The sequence below is a fragment of the Pseudorca crassidens genome, chromosome 20, assembly GCF_039906515.1.
Source record: "Pseudorca crassidens isolate mPseCra1 chromosome 20, mPseCra1.hap1, whole genome shotgun sequence".
NCBI lineage: Eukaryota > Metazoa > Chordata > Mammalia > Artiodactyla > Delphinidae > Pseudorca > Pseudorca crassidens.
In genome coordinates this window covers 54,333,817-54,343,292 of record NC_090315.1, presented here as the reverse complement: position 1 = coordinate 54,343,292, position 9,476 = coordinate 54,333,817, and positions in this window count along the sequence as shown.

Here is a 9,476-nt window from a genome sequence, read left to right as displayed (position 1 = left end):
CTACCCTAAAGCTGTATGATCTTATGTTAACTAATTACAGCTACAAAGACCCTATAATGGCACAATAATGGCGCATCCTGAGGTTCTGGGTAGACGTGGATTTGGAGGGGGACGTTATTCAACCCAGTACATCCTCAGTCCATCTTATCTGCCACCACCAACATCAGGTTCCCAAAAGCCACTTGGTTGTATCCTTCCAGGTCTCAAAACCTAAAGCAACTTTAAATGTCCTCATTTCTTTAGCTACGGTAAGCTGCCTAAGCAGCCTGTTTTCCAGTTACGATACAGATTACCTCTATTTTAAGTACTTAAAAAAAATCATGACCCTGATAGACTGTAAACTCCATGGGAATAAGAGTCTAATCTGTCTTCCTTACCCCCATTCCCCAGAATGCAGCACAGTTGACGCCTGGATATTCAGTAACTACCTGTTGAATGAATCCATGGCGAGTCGAGTAACCGTTTCTAGTCCTCTGTGACTTTGAAGAGTCCTCCATTACCTGTTACTGCACCATCCCCTCCAGTCAGCATTTGCTGAGTAAAAATTAGGTACTCTCAATAAATACTTGTCGGTTGATTGATTAATCCATCAACCAGGCTTCCTGCTCTGAAGCCTTTTTCATATGGGTCTCCAGGGGACTGGAGTGGGGGGCATAAGAGGGGTAAAGGGATGGGCCGTGGAGACACTGGATCAGCATTCCCACCTGAGAACTTCTGGGGCCCGCCCAAGGTGTCCATCTGCCTGGGTTCCCACTTCTAGGCCTTCCAGGAGAAATAATAGCAATACATTTGGAACCACAGATAGCGGGGTCCAGGACACAGAAATTAAGATTCGTAATAAGAGCAGGTAACACGGCCCCTTCTCTGTGCAGAAAGTGTTCCAGAAAGGCAGGAAGCTGACCCTAAATTGGAGAGATGCCGGGTGCCTACACTGTCTCCTGGGTCACCGGTGGGTCTGTATTAGTGAATGGAGTTTGTGAGAACAGCACCGCACGGTCACACACCTTGTAACACGCCACACCTTGGTGCAGGTTGCACCCACGTCTCTAGAGAAAGGAGAGTCTACAAATCTGATTGAGATTGCCCCGAGAATGAAGGTGAAACTACCGGGAGCAGTCGTTTCTGTAGCTAACCCCTCTGTGGACTGGCTCCAGCAGCCCAAGGTGAGTGACTATTTAGGATCCTAATAGAAAACCAGAAATAACTGAGGGGCAGTAGAGGATCCAGTCATTTTACGTGGAATCGCAGATCATCACAGTTGTTGCCCACACCTGAGTCAACCGCTACCCCTCCTGCACCCAAATTCATGTGACCTGACGCAGTGAAGGTCAGGCATCTAGTGAGTAAAATGCGTCATGAATCCACTAGGTTATCTCTCGGTACTTTTCTTTTTCTTAAGTGTCCTAAGTCACCATCCTCTTAGCACTTATTCCTTCGGGGACTACAGGACTAAAGCTGGCTTTATTTTGTTTCAGTTCCCTTGTATCCATTTCAGTACCTCTCACTAATACCACTCATTTTCAGATTTTATGTGCTTAATAGATTGAAAGTATGAGGTCATGTGTCCAAAAAGATAATTATCATACAGGCACTGATTGGATGGCTTCATTGTCCTCGAGATGTATGGAAAGCTAGAAGAACTTCATTATGGCTTTACCTGATGTGCGTGCGCGCGCGTGCGTGATATTCCTGAAATTTCACGATTCAATTTGCCGTCCCAAAATAATAGAAAGTTAACTTTGCTACAGGAAGGAGATTTTTAGTAGCAGATGAATTTGTATTTTCAGGAAATGCAAAAGCCATGCAAAAGTTGTGTTGAGTGTTGTTAGCCTGTCGGATCGAAGTGGGTGTTTATGACAAATCTCAACACTTGGACTCAGAGGGATGGGCAGCACTTTCCTTCGGCTTTTCCGCAGTGGGAACACCGGCTGACGACGCCCCTTCCGTGGCCTCTTTCCAGTCCTGGAGGCAGAGAGGGCCCCAGCTTTGTGGATGTGAATTAAGGGTCACCCTTCCCATAACCCTTTGAAGACACGAAAGGATTAACACAAAGGGGGCTGGGAAAGAACCTCCAGCTTCAGACTCAAAGCAGGAAGCAGCACATGCCTGGAACTAGGAGCGTGGGTCAGGTGATGAGGTGCAACCCGGAACTTTCTTTCCATGCCCTTCAGTCCTTTGTACATTGATTACTGCTAAGCCAGTTGTGGAGACGCCCGGAGCGGCCCCACCTGGAGGTGTGCCCGAGAGCCCCTGGGAGGGACGCTTCATCTGTGTGGCTCCCTGGCTTCCGTATGGCTCCAGACTCCCCACTGCTTGTGATCAAACCGCCACCGCACACGAGCCCAGTGGACTGGGTCTACACGGCCATCTCTGGCCCAGCACGTTTGGTTCCCTCCTCGCTTTCTGTCTCCCCAACACCCCGCCCTCCATTCCACCTCAGTAATATGTATCATAGCATTAACCACTCAGCAGTGCTCGAAGATTAGTCCAGCCTAATCAACAGACCGGATGTAGAGACACACAGCCTAGGATCTGAGTCTCACTGTGCCACCTGCTAGGTGGGTGGACCTAGGTAAATGGCTGAACACCCCTGAGCCTCATGTCCTCCTGTAGAAACACCTACTGCACCCAAGCTGTTGAGATTAAAGGCGCCTGTACCAGGTGCCGTATCCCAGGCGTGGGGCAGGGAGACCCCCTCTCTACTAGAATTCTCAAATGCTGTGTTTTCATTCCACACGTGATCTAAAGTAAAATTTATAAAGCATGTTCTGGATTACCTGGATGGCCCTTTAGAGTCAACAGTTGCGGCCACATTTTGATGTCAGTGATTGCAAGCAAGTTGGCACTTTGTAATACTAATTTAATTGAGTCTATAAATGAGAAAAGAACAAAGGGGAAATAAGTTGAAAATCATTCATTACGGTCAAATTAATGCCAAGTAAGCTCACAGTGCCAGCATAGATGGGGAACAGTGTGGAGTAAGAGAGTCGTCACGTCCTGAGGGCGCCTAGAGCGGAAGGGTACCTGTGCTGTAGCATTTAGTGGCACTTTTACGTGGCAAGTTCTGAACCAGTTTCATCAGAACCGTCTTGCCTGTCACATTTAATTAAAATGGTGTCCATGAATTTTGAATATGTTTTACCTTTGTTTGTGTTAAAATTTTTAATTTATCATTTCATTGGAGCAATAAGCATTAGGTTAAACAGAATTTTATTTTCTAAATATTTAAATAAGAGCCTCCTTATAAGAATATGTCAGCCTTTTTTCCTGTACTTTAAGTGGATCCTATGCATTTAAGTTGGAAAATACTCTGATAATGGATGTGAAATTCTGTGTATTAAATGGCCCACAGAAGGTGCAGAAGAAATGCCGTTTCCTTCTGGGGGTGTGGCATAGGGATGTATCTTCAGCCTGGTGGGGGATGTGAAGAGCAGAGGAATAATTAATCATCCTACATCTATTTATCCATCACTTTCTGTGTGTACCCAGTAACACGCTATAGATGTTGCATATATAATCTTTCTAAATCTTCATAAGCATCTGAAAACACAGGATGTTATCCATTATATTATGCCGCCTTCCTGCCCTCAAGGATTTGACAGTCTAGTCGGGAAATGATTCATGCATATAAAGAATTAATATGAGTTGATGAGAGTCAAATGCTACAAGAAAGGTATGTGTGAGCTTCAAGTAAGGAAGGATCCATCAGGGTGGCTTGTCCCGAAGGTTTCATGAAGTAAGGGTGAGCTTTGGATCAGCAGGGCTGCTGCAATGCCCCCACTGTCCCTCCGGATTCACTGGCCTCCCTCTGCACCCTGCTCTGGACCCTCCGGAGGCGACCTTTGTGCGTGACAGCAGAGCCTCTCTTGCCATCTGGCCTCACCTTGGCTTCTGCCAAAGGAGTTGCCAATCATCTTGTTCCACAGAATCTTGGGAGGAAGATTTCTGCCTCTAGAAGTTATCTGCTCCTGGAAGTGTTTGAGTGAGTTTCACGGTTAGATCATTGGTAGGAGTGGACGTCCAGGATGTAGGGTCCTGAAATGGTCCTTTACAGAGCAGTTTTAAGATAATTTTCACGGCTGTCACTTGTAACGTGCTTAGTCTCTGGGTTGTGTGTCACGCATCGTTAGATCCATTGCCGTCCTGTTTGGAAAGACAGCTTTCATCTCTCGAGTCTGTATCAGTGCACACAAGATAACCATCCAACAAGATCAGAAAGTGTCAGGGTGAAATCGGGGGAGAAGCAAGCCGAGATCTTGGTGAAGGTACGAGCAGGACATCAGAGCTGAGCAGGAGAGGAAGCTGGCTCTGTTCGCTGGCCACCGCCTTCTTGGTGAGTTGGCTCCTGCCATGATAAAGGCCAGAGACCTTCTCAGGTAGCTCTCTCCATAGAGCTGCACCCCCTGCATTCTTGTGCTGCATCCTCTCCTTGGCCCTCTCTTTGGCTGGGGGGTAAGGCACCTTCTCATCCCCCATTCCTGCCACCGTGGCCAACCCTGTGGCCTCACGTGGCCCCTTCTTGATTTCCTAAACCCTGCCTTCACCTCGGTGAAAAGTCCCTTTATTATTATACTCCCCTGCTTTTCCCAATCTGAGTGTGCGTCTGCCCCTCTGCAGTCTCCAGCTGTCCCGTGGAGGGGTGATGGGGGCCAGGATGAGAGACTTCACAGTGGCTGACGGCGGAGGGTGGTCTTCTAGGCAGGTACAAGGGTACGCTAAGGTGAGGAGAACTGTGGCCAAAATCGTGGTCGTTATTAGTATTGGCACTGGCAAGCCTGCTTTGTGCCTGGCCGGAGGCTAGGCCCTTCAGCTCCACGATTCCCCATCTTGAGGATACCATCATGGCAACGCTTGCCCCCTTTCCCGTGCGGGGACGCAGAGCCTCAGCTTAAGTCTAAGCAGTTTAGCTCTTAAGTGGCAGAGTCGGAATTTGAGCCAGGCTCTGTGCAATTCCATCTCCGCTCGTTCAGACCAACCTCTCAGGGACAGGAACCGTCTGATGAGGCCGAGATGCTGGGCTCACGTACCCAGTTCTCGCTTGAGGGGACTCAGAGGAAAAGGAGATCCTCTGCCCACCCACCCTTAGGTCCCGGGGGTCCTCCCGTCCGCCCACCCTCAGAGGAAGGGCTGGCAGGACGGACTTTCTCAAGCTCTGGGGACTGCCCCACCGCGTTCACTGAAGCATCCTCTCCACGTGCAGCCAGAATTGCCCTCAGAACCCTCTGGGCTCCTCTAAGTTAATAGCTGTCCATTGCGCACCTGGCTGGTGTACATGCCTCGAGCCCTGAACCCGGGCCAGCTGCTGTATCTGCGCTGGCCCACCTGTTCTGGGAGAGCTGATGCCGACGGGACAAGCGGCCACTAATGGGATTTCCTTGTGGTCACGGTGCCGAAAAGGCCCCGAGTGGCTGTAGGAGAAAATCAGGCATCAGGCCCGCAGACCTGGCCACAGTGTGCTGGAGACGGGGCCGCGAGACAGGATTTAGGGGAGGGGAGAGCTTTCTATCACCATGACACTTAGGGCATTTTTTTAATGTTCTCGTGGCATGTTCATTATTAAATTTTGGAGAAAAACAGAACATTTTAGGGAAGAGGGAAAATAAAAACACTCCCAGACCCTCGTTTAGACATGACTCTTCTTGAATAGAATCTAGGAATTTTTTCTTTACTTGTATAGAAATAGATATATACATTCATGAATCCCCTTTTAATTCAAAATCAGGCTCTGTCTAAATTTTCATGATTATATAGTGCAGTGTAGTGAAATACGCTGGAAAAATATCCTTTGCATTCATCTTTGAGCAAATAATAATAACAGTTACCGTTATTACTGTCACGTATTGAGTGCTAATTATAAGCTAGGACCTGTGTTGAGTGCTTTATAAGAATCATCTCACCTCATCCATATGGTGGCATCCTGTGGCAGAGGGACTATTCTCACCTTAGGAGGGGCGTTACTGGGGACTTTTTAAAATAAAGGATTTCAAAAAACTGGTGATAAGTCTTACTACAACTGATGGTAATGATGATAGCACTTATGGGTGCTTTCTCTGTTCTAGAGACTGTAGTAACTGCTTTACTTTTTTTTTTTTAATTTAAACCTCAAGCAATCCTAATAAACAAGTATTATTATTAATCGTCTTAAAAACCAAGGTAACCGGGGCTTCCCTGGTGGCGCAGTGGTTAAGAACCCGCCTGCCAATGCAGGGGACACGGATTTGAGCCCTGGTCCGGGGAAGATCCCACATGCAACAGAGCAGCTAAGCCGGAGCACCACAGCTACTGAGCCCGCGCCTAGAGCCCGTGCTCCGCAACAAGGGAAGCCACCGCAATGAGAAGCCCGCGCACCACAACTAAGACCCAAAGCGGCCTAAAATAAATAAATTTATTTTTAAAAAAAACCCAAAAACAAGGTAACCAATGCTCAGAGGTTAAATATCTTGTCCCGGGTCACATGTCAAGACCACCGCAGGATCCCAGTCTGGACCCAGGTCTGTCCGATTTCACCGCTCGCTTTCTTAACATCAGGCATGAAGACGAGTGGGTTAACTTGCCTCTGGTTCTTCAGCGTATCCTTGGGGCCTCCCTTCCCAGTCAGTGCTGGGCGCTTAAGCAGGCCATTCTCAAAGCCCTCGTGTGTGAATAGACAGAGGGGATTCTCGGCACTGCCTCCTTGGTGGGGACGGGCTTAGGGGAGCAGAGGATTTTTTTCCTAATCACAGCTGACCCGGCAGAGCTGCAGGCATCAGGATCCTCAGACATTCAGACTCTCTGGCCGCGTGGCAAACATCCCAGGACTTTGCAGGGAACAATGGGCACTGAACTGCAGGTGACCCGACCTGCTAATCGCTGCCTGATTGCCAGCTAATCAGTGCCTTGTTTGGGACACTGAATCCCAAATCCCTTTGGACTGGGCTGGGCCCTGGCAAGCAGTCACCTGGTTAATGTGCCAGGGGCGAGGCAGGGGGTCATGTGTTCCAGTGCGGAGTGGCCAAAGGTCGCCTTCAGGGAAATGGTCACGGGGTCTGTCTCTCCCCAGCTGGTCCTGGACAGCTCCGGCCTTGTCAACAGCGTGGAAGTGAATAGAGGCAGAGGAATTCAAGGGCAGCCTATGGATGAAAAACTAATCAACACTCCCAGGCACGCAGAAAATAGAAGGTTCTTGTTCTCAGAAACTCTCCAGAGGAGGTCTCAGAAATGCCTCCAGAGGAGAGTCTGTGAACAGCAGCCACCATTACCCTCGGAGCTACCACCACTTAGAGCCTCCACGGTCACTAGTACCGTGACCATCAGCACCACAACCACTGCCACCATCAGGACCACCACCCCTTCACCATCGTCATCACCGGCAAGGTGACCATCCCCTCCATCATCAGTACTGTCATCACCAGCATCGTTCGCACCGTCACCTCCACCACCGTTTCCAGCATCACCATTACCCCCGTCACCACTACTACCACCACCACCATCTCCATCACCACCAACGGGATCACCGTCTCCTCCATCATCAGCGCTATCACCATCACTGTTCCTACCACCATCACTTTCATCATCACCGCCATCACCAGCATCACCACCACCACCATCACCATCACAGCTGTCACTTCTGTTGTAGCCACCACTACCAACAGTACCACCACCTCTACACCCATCACCACCACTGCTGTCACCTCGATCACCACCCTCACCTAGACCACCACCACCATTAATATCATCACACTCCTACCACCACCACCAGCACTTTCACCACCTCTATCACCATCACCAAGAACAATACCACCACTGCCATCACCACTGCTACAGCTGCTGTAACACCACTGCCATAGCTGCTACTGCTGTCATTGCCCCACACTGCCATTTCCTAGGAAAGCAATTTTGAGTAGTGTTTTGTTTTTTAAAAACACAACAACACTGGTTTGAAAGTCAGACATATTTAGCATCTCTACCATGAAGTACTAAGTATTTGAGTTTGGACAGTTAATTAAACTTTGAAACTCAGTTTTCCCAAACAGAAAAATTGAGATAGTAGTATAACCAGCTCATAGGACTGTGGCTCCTGCCGACCATTTTTCACAGTGTTTGGCACATAAAAATTCAACAAAAGTTCACTGTCATTATAATGATCATAACTCTGCCCCAGCTTCCTTTTAGTGCACAGCTTCTCCTCCAGCATCCCTGCTTGAAACTGGATGGGGAGGGGACAGTTTATCCCTTCATTCCCCCATATCACAGGACCCTCCAGGCTGCCTGACATCCCTTAAGAGCAAATGTCTGGGTTGAAGGAAGTTCCAGTGTGGAATCAGCTGTCTGGGTTTGAATCTACATCTTCTTTTCAAAAGCCATCTGACCTTGAGAATCTCTTTAACCTCCCAGAGACTCCCTTTCCTCTTCTGAAAAATGGAGAATGATAATCTCTTCCTTGAAGGCTTGTGAGAGGCTTACACGAGATAAGACAGGGAAAAGCCCCAGCAGATCACCGTGCACAGAGGAGGCGTTCAATACACTGAGTTGACTTCATTTGCCTGATACTTTAGCTTCGAAGAAGTCATTATCAGGAAGTGGAAAACGCATGCCTTGCGCTGGACAGCTTCCTAATGGGGAGAATAAAACCGAGTCTTCCTCCCCCCCCTCCCCAGTGGAGCTGAGCCCTACACTCTGACCAGTTCCCTGGCTGTACTGCTAAGGTCTAACAAAAGGTTACCTTTGCCCGGTTGCTGCAGTTCTAGGAAGCTGTTCAATGTTTGACTATATTTCTTCAAACTCATTTAAAAACAGTTCATCAGGTTAGCCCAGTTGAATTATTGCCCCTTGGGGTTTTCAAAACCCTGAATTTCCTACAGAGAGAGCTGGATTCTGTGCCGTTCTTGGAATTCAGCTCCCGGCCCCTCTCCGTGACCCCTGATCGCAAATACATTGTAAATAACCTGCTGTCTCCTGCACTGAGAGAACTCCCTGGCTTCCTTCTTGCAGAATGGAATCTGTTCTCCCAGGCTTCCCAGAGCAAGTGTGAGACGAGCTCGTCCACTGCCCTCCTTCACTCCTAGAGCTGTCGGGCACTGGCATTTCGGTAGTGCACGTTCATTGGATGGCCATGCTTTAAAATATATGCACGGTAGGAACAAGAGGGAGAAAAATCTCTTTCCATCCAATCACAGTTGGTTCTCCCATAGCCTGTGTGAAATTGACTCCGCATGCTCTGCGAAGCACACGCCAGTGAAAGGACGTCCCACAGATTCCCTCCGCGACCGTGGGACACAGGCTGCATGTGGAAGGTCAAGGGAGGCCGTGATGAAAGACGAACCCACATAAATGAAGTGCTAAGAATTAATTTTGGCAAACCTAGCACCTGGCTTAGGGCGACACGTGAACCTCAGGACTGCCATCAGGACAGGAGACTGCTAGTCCAGTAGTGCTTCGTGTTCAGAGTTTTTCTCCCTGTAGAATCCCCATTTCAGCCACCAAGTGAGAGAGAAAGG